Below are 11,586 nucleotides of genomic sequence, written 5' to 3' on the forward strand. Positions count from 1 at the left end.
AACTGTGTGACAACCATGGTCACGACAGCTCCATCTTCTGACCACTTGCTCTGTGCCAGGCAGAGGGCTCAGGGATTCCCATGCATTAGCTCAATTTTCCTATTAACAGAGTCTGATACTATCCCCTTTTGTAGAGGAGAAAACTGAGGCTCAGAGGGGAGAAGTGGCTTTCTCAAACTCACACAGCTAGCAACTGCCAGAGCCAGGGCTCAAGTCCGGATCTGTCTGATCCCAAAGTCTGTGTGACTAGGACATTAACCTGCCCGGGTGCAGACTCTGGAGGGCCAGTGGGCTGGGGAGACACTCATGCCTGGAGCAGGGGTCCCCCAGGCTGGCAGCAGGCAGAGGTAATCCTCCCAGACGGTGCTGCTCCAAGGTGGCACACTCCCAGGAGGTGGTGCTTCATCTAGGGAGCTCCATGAAATGGGAGGTGGCTCCAAATTCCTCTTTGAAGTGGGAGCCAGGCAGGAGCTGCACCACTAGGAATGGCGGGCTGTGTGTCGGTGGAGGGCCAGGAACACAACAACTACACCCACAATCATGGAAGCTAGCAGAGCTCAGAGGAGCCTTGGGTTGGGTGCCAGAGCTTTGAGGTGACTCCACGCTGGGAGAGGGAGGAGCCCCCATCTGCCCATGGCACTCCTGTTTAAGCTGAAGAAATGGAGGCTTTAAAACTTACTATACAAAAATTACATATAGTATTACAATATGATCCAGCAATTCCACTCTTAAGCATGTATTCAAAAGAATTGAAAGCAGAGACTCAAACAGGTATTTGCACACTCATGTACGTAGCAGCATTGTTCACAATAGCCGAGAGGTGGAGGCGACCCAAGTGTCCACTGGTGGATGCGTGGATAAACACAATGTGGTGTATACATACAACATAATATTATTCAGCCCTGAAAAGGAAGGGAATTCTGACACATGCTACAACTTGACTGCACGTTGAGGACATTATGCAAAGTGAAATAAGCCAGTTACACAAAGGCAAGTACTGTAGGATTCCACTGATACGAGATTCATAGAATGGTCAAATTCTTCGAGACAGGAAAGTAGAATGGTGGTTGACAGGGACTGGGGGGAGGGAGGAATGGGAAGTTATTGCTTATTGGGTACAGAGTTTCAGTTTGGGAAGATGAAAAAGCTCTAGAGATGGGTGGTGGCGATGGTTGTACAACAATGTGAATGTATTTAATGCCACTGAATTATACACTTAAAAATGGTTAAGCTGGTAAATTTTATGTTATGCATATTTTGCCATAATAAAAAACCCAACATTTTCCCCCACTTCTAATAAAAATTCTTCCTAGACTAAAAACAAAAACAAAACCAAAAATGCTACATAATCTTTGTTGTGTGCTCACCGTGTGCCAGCAACTTGCTGAGCACATTCCATTCATCATCTATTCAATCCTTTGCAACAATCACAGTGGTAATTATGTCTCCCATTTTCCAGATGAGTAAATCGAGTCTCACAGAGGCTCCCCCAGGCCTTATAGCTAGGAAGTAGCTTGAACCCATACCCTTAACTGCTATGCTCAGACAGGGAAGTGACTTGCTCAGAAACACATGGCTGGAGAGTGGTGGGTGGCACTGGGCTTGTCCGACTGTCCTTGGCACAGAGGCAGAGCACAAGAGTAAGAAAAACCAAAGCCCTTGGTGTGCTCGACCTCTCTGCAGAGTGGAGAGGCAGCCCACAGGCTGGCAAACGGGCCATAGGAGAACAGAAGGGAGCCTTCCTCACCGAGGACACCCTTTCATCTTAGCAAGTCCCTGGGACAGCTTCTCCGCCCTGCATTTAACTGCCTGCTGGGAGTTGCAAGGAATCTGAGCATACCCAATAAATGTTTTATTTCACCCTGAACTGGCCCTCTTGGGCAAAATAAGCTCCTTTCTCCAGGAGGAAATGAAGGGGCAAGTGTTTCTAGCACACTTACATAGGGATTTGTCTCTTCATTTCACACAGAATAACCTTTGGCTCAGAGAGGCAAAGCAACTTGCCCAGGCCCACACTGCAGTTTGGCGCCCAAGGTCCAAGCTTCTGGCTCAGCACCCAGCAGATACTCCACTCCAGAGCTTTCTGAGAGCTGGGGTTGCCTCCCTCCCAGTCTCAGAGGGCCCCCTTCTCTGGTCTTCTAATGGAAGAACACCCAGCAGGGCTGCGGGCACAGGAAATCCTCATGGCATCGAATTGGCGGAAATCCTCTCCCTGCCCTGGGGGGCCTTGGCTTACTGGGTCATTAGAAATCTGTGTGGGTGACTCTTCTCGGGAAGGCCCTCCAAGATCTGAGCCCGCCTCCCTCTCCGGACGCATCTCTCACCCTCCTCCGGCCCCTCCTGCAGCCCCTCCCAGCCCCAGTGCCCCCTGTCACCCAGACCTCGGTCTCTGCTCCTTCCTCGGGGCTCCCTACCCCACTTCTGCCTTTGCCAGCCCGACCCCTGCACACACCTTCCTCAGGTCTTGGCTTCGGCTTCTCCTGGGAAGCGTACCTGATGCTCAGCGTGGCCGCCTTCCACCACGCTCACACCCACTCACACTCACACTCACACTCGCCTTACCTGCTGTTCCTGGCTGCATCCCCAGTGCCCAGCACAGAGCAGACCCTACGTCAATTTTGATTGACTGAAGAAATCCATAAAAATACATTCAGATTCAGGTAACAGTCTGGGATTTGCCACTAAGCACCTGAAAAGGGCTTGGGCAAGATACTTAAGTTCCCCAGGACTCAGTTTCTCATGGGTAAAATGGGTATAATAAAAGAACCTTCCTCAAGAGGTGTGTGGAGTTAATGAGAGATTCTACGTCAAGTGCTTAGCACCGCACCTGGGTCGTGGCGGGGCCTCAGTGAACGTCAGGTGCTGTTACTGCCTGGAAGGGTGTGCCCTGGCCTATCGAGGAGGAAAAGAACATGTGCAGAGATTCGTATCTGCTTAAGAAATCTGTGTCTCCTGAACTAGAAGTTCGATGCATATATGTACCTTGACCATCAAGGACTTCACGGTCCAATGCTGGAGAAAGGCACCAAATAGACAATAACAGAGTGGCCAGGGCTTCCCAGACAGGTGATGCCTGAGCTTTGCTAAGAGGGCAAAGTAAGTGTTTCCCAGGCAGAGATCTGGGGTGGGGCGGGGTGGGGAGCCCGGCAGGCAGAGGGAAGACACAGGCAAAAGCATGGAGTTATTTCTGGAGAATGGTGACTGGATCAGAAGGAATCTGGTGGGCTGGAAGAGGCCGGAGGGAGGGTGGGGACCAGCTAGTGAAGGGCAAGGGGAGCCCCCATCCTAAGGAAGCTTTGTCCTTTAGACCAGGGTGGGGGGCCATCGCCAAACTCCAAGCAGATTGAGGGTGAGGATTAGAGGGTGACATCGTCAGACATACTCTCTGGGAAGAGAGCGTGGACAGGGCTTAGCCTGGCAGAAGAGATCCCTCAGGAGGGATTTGAAATGTTCCCCATTAGAAATGTTATTTTTAAAAAATAAGAGTCATTGGATTTCAGAGTGCGGTGGGCGTTGCTTCCTACTTGGCTTCCCTCCTTACAGCTGTGTGACAAGTGGCTGGCCCTTCCTAACCTCCAGTGCTCCTCTGTAAGTCAGGGACAGTAGGACTGACTTGCAAGGGCGCTGAGAGGATTTGGTGAGATTCTGGATGTGCAAGTGCCCAGCACGTAGCAGGCACACAACCAAGACTAGCGTCTTTCCTCTTTGGGCCTAAGGGGCAATTTAACCCCAGTTATCTGAAGGATTGGGTGTCACCAGTGCTCCAAATTTGTTCTGTGCCCACAGTAACTAGGCTCATTCCAGAAGTGACCCTTTGGGACTTTCCAGAGCACACCCTGGCATCTCCAACACCCCTTACCAAAGACATCCTCTGAAATGGGTGGTGTGTCATCTCTGTGCAGACCTGACATCTCGGGCAGGGGCAGCTGGACCTTTGTAGCTTCACATCAAAGCTGCCCATCCCTGGTCCCAGGGTTTATAGACAGAGTGACCCAGACCCAAGACCTTTTGCTCAGGGAGGCATCCCTGCTGCAAATCTTCCATTCACCTGGCTAGTCCACCCTCCAGGATACAGGGAGATGAGGGCCTTCGAGAAGATTCAAGGCATACTGGGTTCAAGCTGTAAGGGTCTAAAAAGTTTACAATGTAGCTGGGAAAATGCAACATAACCTTGCTGATCACACATTAAACATCACTCTTGTCCTCTGCAATATCACACTTTGTTAATAATAATCTCATCTACCATTCCCTGAGCCTTACTATGCGCCAGGCATCTTGCTAAGTGCTTTCCTTAGAATATTTCTCTTTACAACATTATGAGGTTTATACAATTATCAGTCCCATTTTACAGGTGAAGAAACTGAGGCACACAGAAGTTACATCACTTGCCAAGGCATCTAGCTGGAAAGCGGTGGCTGGTACTTCCCACAACCAAAACTCAGCTCTCACCAGCTCCCTCCTCCACCCAGAGATCTTTGCTGGCTCCCTACTGACATTAGAACAAAGTCCAAATCCCTCAGCCTGGCATTCTAGACCCCTCCCGAGCTCTCCATGCCTAACTCTCCCCTGCCACTCAGCCCGCCTGAGAGCGTCACTTCTCTTTCACGATCCTGCAGGGATGCGCACCTTGATCCCGCTGCCGAATATCCTTCCCGCCTTTTCCACTTGATGAACTCTGGCCCCTTCTTCAGCGCAATGCTCCTCTAGCTCGAGCATTAGAGAAGCTGGCTCAGTCTGACTTGGGACCCCTTCCCCTTCCCCTTCACGCGTGCACACCCTTTCGTGTTGCAGTGCATTTGGTTACACGTCTGGGTTGTTCTCCAGGCCCTGAGCTTCCTGAGACCAGGAGACCAGGTCACCCCAGCACAGAGTAGGTCACAAGAAATGTTTGGGAAAAAACAAAGGACTGGTGGAATGAACAAAGGCTGCAGATGAGATAACGGGAGGCTCAAATGCTGTCCCTGGGAGAAAAGGAGTGAGAGCCGGTGGGAGAGGTCAGCGTGCTGGAGGGACATTCCTGCTCCCTTTGACCGGCTGAATGAAGAGCATGGCCCCAAGATTCTTTCCTCTAGAAATATCTCTAATGAGCTTCAGGATGACTCATTTCTTGACAGCCTATTCACATCTATGACTTCCAAAGGGGCCTCATCCCCTGCCTGGACTCAGAAATCTTCCCTGGGATCCATCCACTCCCTCATTCTACAAGTCAGGACAGGACAGGTTCTGCCGCAGTAGCGACCACCCCAGAATCTCAGCAGCCCCTACTATGTGCCATGGCAGGTTGGAGGGGACCTCTACTCTATCGTGTCCTCCCTCAGGGGCCCAAACTCAGGGAGTCTCCTCTGTGCTTCTGTGATGGCCGAGGTAGAGAAAAAGGACATGGTAAATCGCTCACTAGCTCTTAAAATTTCTGTTCGGAGTTGACCCACGTCACTTCTGCTCATACGTCACAGTCAAGGCAAATCGCATGACCACACAAAACTTTACAGGCAGCAGTGAAGTGCTATCCTAACATGTGCCTGGAAAGCAGAGAGACCAAAATATTTAACAAATAGCACTAAATACCACCACACCCATCAACATTTACCGTGTACCTACTATGTGCCTCGCATAGTAGGAGTTCCAGAACAGGAGATGGGACAGGTTCTGCTCATGTGTTACCTCTGGGAAGTCTGCTGTGACTGCCGGCTACCCCTTCTCCACACTGTCTCAGTCGCCAAAACTCCGCACGTATTGTTCCTTCTGTTTCAAATGCCCTTTCTCTCTTCAGCACTTGGCAAATTCTCATCCTTCCTTCTTCCTTCTCTTCCTCCCTTCCTTCTTTCGTTTAACGAATATATACCAAGCACCTCGACGTGCCAGCACTGTGCTCAGCGTTTCAAGATCCAGCTCGAATATCATGTATTCTTGGAGGCCTTCCCTGGTCCTCCCACTTAGAAACAAATGCTCCCTGCTCTACTTCCCAGCACCTTGAGTGTCCCTCTGCTGATCATTTTGGATTTTTCTGTTCTGTTTTTCTGAGACAGAGTCTCACTTATTGCCCAGGGTAGAGGGCAGCGGCATCATCACAGCTCACTGCAGCCTCAAACTCCTGTGCTTAAGTGATCCTCCTGCCTCAGCCTCCTCCAGTAGCTGGGACTATAGGTGCGTGCCACCACACCTGACTAATTTTTAAAAATTTTTAGTAGGGACAGCGTCTTGCTATGTTGCCCAGATTAGTCTTGAACTCCTGGCCTCAAGCAATCCGCCCACCTCGGCCTCCCCAAGTGTTGGGATTACAGGTGTGAGCTACCACACCTGGCCTGTTTGGGATTTTAAGTGTCTTCATCCACACCCACTTTGCCCACTAGGCAATGAGCCTTGCTAGGGTGGGGACTGTGTCTCATTCATCTGTATGTCCCCAGTCTCTGCACTTGTGCTCAGAAAAGTATTGTTAACTGACTGGCCAACTGCCCGAATTACTGACTGAGTGAGCGAATGAATGGATGTTCGGTAATGACCTGCACACAAGGTAGGAAATCACTTCCTGCTGCACTTTATAGTCCAGACTCTTTCCCACAGCCCCCATGTCCCTGCCTGGTCTGGCTCCCACTTACCAAGTTCCAGTTCTGGTCATCGTTCAGATCATCAGATGCACCAAGTTCATTCTTGCGTCAGGGCCTTTGCACCTGTCATGCCCTCCTCCTGGAACATTCTGTTTCCAGTTCATCACTAGGCTGGCTCCCTCTCCTCATTCTAACCCCAGCTCAAATGTTACCTCCTTGGGGAGGCTTTCCCTGACCATCCAGTCAAAAGTAACTCTCTGCCACCCTCTTCATTGCATTGCCTGTTTTATTCTAGTCAAAGCACTTTCCATGTGACATCATTTAATTCATTTATTTGCTTATGTGTTGACAGTCTGCCTCTTTCTTCTAAAATGTAAAGTTTGTGAGAGCTTTATATGCAGACCTTGCCTGGGCTGCTCACGGTGCTGTCACTGGAACCTGGAATAGCGCCTGGCACAGAGCAGGCGCTCAGTTCATAGTCACTGCATGAATGAGTGAAGGGTAAATTGTCACACATTACCCAAGGCGGGTACAGCCTCAATGAGAGGAGAGAGGATTCAGCTGTTTCCTGCCCACCAATCAATCCACAGACCCCGAGCCCCTTGGCCTTCCCATTGCTTCCTTAAAGGTTGAGGATGGATGCCTGCAGAGTAGGCTATGAGAGGCCGGTGCATCTAGGATCCTCCTGCTCTCAGGGCACACATACAACCCAAGGAGCCATCCTGCAGGGCAGAAGACAGCACTCGTATGGAAGCAGAGAGGGCCTGCGGGGCCAGCTCCTTGCTCAAGACTCCTGGCTCCAGGCACCGAACTCCTGCCCACTGTCTGAGCACCCAGCCTGTGCAGCTGTGGCATAATCACTGGTTTTAAAAGCTGGCCGGGGTGCTGTTCCTGTTCTGCCTTTGAGGAGAGGGCATGGGGCGGCCATCCCAAGGCTGGCAGAGCAGACACTGACTTCGAAGGCTTCGTCTTTAACTGCGGGTTGCCAGGCAGCTGGGAGGCCAGGGGCTGGAGGCAGGGTGGGGCCCAGCGGGAGCAGGCAGCACCCCATGTGCTGGGGTTGGGGAAGGGCTGTCTCCCCTGCTGGGACAAAGCAAGTTCAGCTCTCCTTTTTCTCTCTGCAGCAGGTGAGAGCTCCTCGAGGGCAGGGTGGGGAAGATTCATCACTGGGCCCCCAGCACCCCGTGTGAGACTAAATAGACTATGACTCTGTACTTTCGTGTCCCCCAAAAGAGTCTTCAGAGCAGTGTGAGGAAATAAGCCCTCTCACCCCCTCATGTTGGTTCACTCTTTTCAGAGGGCAACTCTGCAGGCTGGAAGAAACACTTCCAATATGCATACCCTTCGACCCCGTGCTCTCCTAGGCACACGCCCTCCAGACGCAAACATGAGCATGAGCAGATCCATTCGGTAATTTGTTCCCTTGGTTGTTCATGCAAAATGATCTACTGAGACCTATTGAGTGCCAGGCACTGAACTAGGCCCTGAGATATTCTCATGAGCACATAGACATGATCCCTTGGGTCCCCTCAGAAATCGTAGGACTTGGTAGGCAAAAGAGATGTTGAACAGCTATTCTTGGAAATCCTTAGTTGAGATGATGCTAAGTGCTCCAAGTGAGGAGCACATAATGGTGGGACAAGGATCAAGAATCCTTCTAGCAATGTTTTTGCCAGTGAAGAAAGGCAGCAGCAAGAATACCCATGCGGGGTGGAGCAGGACAGTTGTGGTGCACGCATACTCTGGGTTCCCATGTACCTAGTGAAAAGAATGAGGCAGGTTATATGAATCGACAGTGAAAGATGCCCTCAACATAGTGTTAAATATTTTCAAAAAGGTGTGTAGCATGTTTGATTTCTGTAATTCTAGCAATGATTATGATATTTGTGTGTGTTATTCATATTAATATGGGAAAAGACTGGAAGAATATGTCCCATATTGTTAGCAGCTGTTATTTTGGGGAGAGGAGAATACCTGTGACTTTCATTTTTTAAATGTTTCAATAATGTTTGAATTGTTAAAAATAGACACATATTACCTTGGTAAAAAATAAAAATACAGATTTGGGGGAAAATTGATGCTGATCATTTTTGAGATTATCCAGCCATCTGGAATCAAGGCTGTTCAGAGAGCAAGATCTTCCTTCTTGAAGATAAATATTCTTCCACCAGAAGCTGGACTCTCCGTAGGGAAAAAATCACAGTAATTATGGAGCAGAAGGGTTCTTAGAGGTCAACACGGTGCAATGAACAGAATGTGAACTTCAACATTGCTCAAGTCTAATCCCAGCTCTGCCATTCCCCAGCTGGTGGTCTGAGCGGGTCACTAGGCCCCAGGTTCCTTGTATGTAGGAAGGATACATATTCTCTTCCTGATAGGGTTGTCTGCACATTAAATGAAATGCTACATTAGAATTCTCTTGGAAAGCTATTACTCAGTGGTTCTAAACAGAGGGAATGCTTTTGCCAGACCTGGAAGCATCATATGGAATTGTTGGAAGAGGAGAAATAATTTTGCTCTTGGCTCTTCTTGCAGGGAAGTGAAGTTTGCTTACATCATCCACCTAAGAAAATCCAGTAACATGTCTGCTCGTTGATAAGAAGCAGTGATTTCAGTGTGCTTCCCTCGGCATCCCTCTCTGGCACGGAGAATGTACCAGAACGTGAATGGCCTACTCCAACCTAGAAGTGACTTGTGGCTGTCACCGGGTATGAAGCTGAGCTGAACAGTTCACTAAACAAAATCCACGTCTTAGTTCCCAGATAGCCTTGGTAGAATTGACCCTGAAATCCTCATCTCATGCCTTGTGGTCAGGGAAAAGGCAGTAAGGCTTGGCTCAAGCTACGGACCAGCTAAAACGGGTTGAGCTGGTGTCCAGAGCTCCAGTGTGAAGAAAAGGGCAGGATATGAAAGCTGCAGAAAGACCTGACCTTGGGGTGCAGAGAGGGGACCATTAAGTGGACACAGCTGGCCTCAACCCTTGGGTACTTTCCAAGACACGTTGGGTGCCTGGGTCAAGACACACTGGGACCTCAGGACAAGGACAGTGGGAAGGCAAGATGGCTGGGGACCCCTAAGGGGGTGTCCTGAGGCCCAGGGCCAGTGCCCAAAGCTGTGTGCCAAACTCCTGCTTCATTCGAGCTGGCATCAGTTTTGGGGGCAGGAAGGGTTGGCATTAATTGAAGTCAACAGCCATAGAAGCAGGAAGTGAAATGGCCAGTTTATCCATAGCAGAATTGCAGCGAATCTATAAAGCTGAGCATCTGGCACTTAGTAAGTCTTCATCCAGTGGTTGCTAGCACTTTTTATTATTAAAATTACTATCTTATATGGAGGCTGGGGACTTCTTGGACCTAAGCTGGTTCTCGGGGCACTATTTAAGGGGTTCTGGCTTCAGTGATAAAATCTAAATCAGAAAAAAAAATAAAATGCTTGTGAGAAACTCAAGTAAGAAGATACTATTGCATGTTTACTATATACCAGGCACCAGTGTGAGCCCTTTAGCTGGATTAACTCACCATTTCCCACGATACATGCCGGTATCATTTCCATTTTACAGGTGAAGAAACTGAGTCCCACCAAGGGTAACTTGCCCAAGGTAGCTAGTAAGGATTCCAATGGGGTCATCAGAGAATATGAGGATGACAATTACAGCCCCATTCACTTCGTGCCCACAAGTATCTGACTTTGTACAAAATGCTTAAATTATCTCACGTGAACCTCCCAAGTATCCAAAGTAAATGCCAGAATCTCATTTTACTGGTAAGGAGAGTGGCCCAGAGGTGCAGTGGCTTGCTCAAGCACACATGGCCAGGTGACAGTGCAGGACAGGAGCCAGGTGTCGAGGCTTTCCCACCAAGCTCTCCGCCAGCAGCTCAAACGCTGAGCATGAGGGGACCTGGGGCTTCAGAGCTTCCCCCAGACACACGGGCACCATATGGATGAGGACAAGACTATCTCTGGGCCCCACCTGCCAGGTGGGCCTGCTGTTCACCTCCAGCACCGCCCCACCCTGGTCAGGACAGGCTCAGAAACCTGACAGGTGGGGCTGCAGTTAGGGACCAGCAAAGCCCAGCTTGGGGCTGCCCCTCCTGGCCTGGCCCTGCGGTCTCCGTGGAGAAGGGAGCGCGTGCCCTCGGTCATCAGCCGGCCCCTGCGCACCCAGCCTGCCTGGAGGCAGAGGCTGATGAAGGGGGGTCCCCACGGGATGGGGCAGGAGCATTAGAGAGGGGCAGGGGCTCCTTTCTGGCCTCCCTGCCACCCACCTCTCCCCTTCCCGTTCCTCTTCCACCCTGAAGTCATGGGGACCTTTCTAAACACAAATCGGACTCTATCGCTCTCTCGTTAAAGGCCTTTTCATAGCTCGTCGCCTTCAGGAGGAAGTCCTGCCTACTTAGGCCAGCATCCGAGGTCCTCAGTGTGCCCTGGCCCTTGCCTTCCTCTCCAGCCTCATTTCCTACCGTATCCTCCCCCTCTCCAAACACACACACACACACACACACACACACACACACACACACACACACTCTCTCTCACACTCACACTCACTCTCATTCTCTTACACACACGGCCACAGCCCTTTTGAACACAGTTTCCTGGGTACTCCAGGGTGTCTCAGGCTCCTGCTGTTCCCTTTGCCTAGAATGTTCTGTCCCCCTTCTTTGCCCAGCTAGCTCCTACTTGACCTTCGTGTTTACCTTCACTACTGAGCTCTGCTCGAGCCTCGCCTGCCCCGAGCTGGATCGGAACTGTTCCGCTGTGTGTCCCTCGCTGGACTATGAGCTTTCCTCTCAGGCCGACCAAGCCTGCCTCGCCCCTGCCTCCCCTGAGCCCAGCCACGCCCCAGGAGGACAGGTTAGGGCCCAGTCAGTGGTTGCTGAGCGACTGTATGGACAGACGGAACCCCGAAGGCTCTCCAGTCCTCTCTCCCTCTGTCTTTCCCTTCAAGACTGTGCAAATGGCAGCAAGAGGGTTAAAGCATGGAGATGCTCCGACATGTTATCAGCGTGAGGACCAGGTGAAAACAAATGGTTAGCAGGCT

The sequence above is a fragment of the Propithecus coquereli genome, unplaced genomic scaffold (genome assembly GCF_000956105.1).
Source record: "Propithecus coquereli isolate 6110/MARCELLA unplaced genomic scaffold, Pcoq_1.0 Scaffold89, whole genome shotgun sequence".
NCBI lineage: Eukaryota > Metazoa > Chordata > Mammalia > Primates > Indriidae > Propithecus > Propithecus coquereli.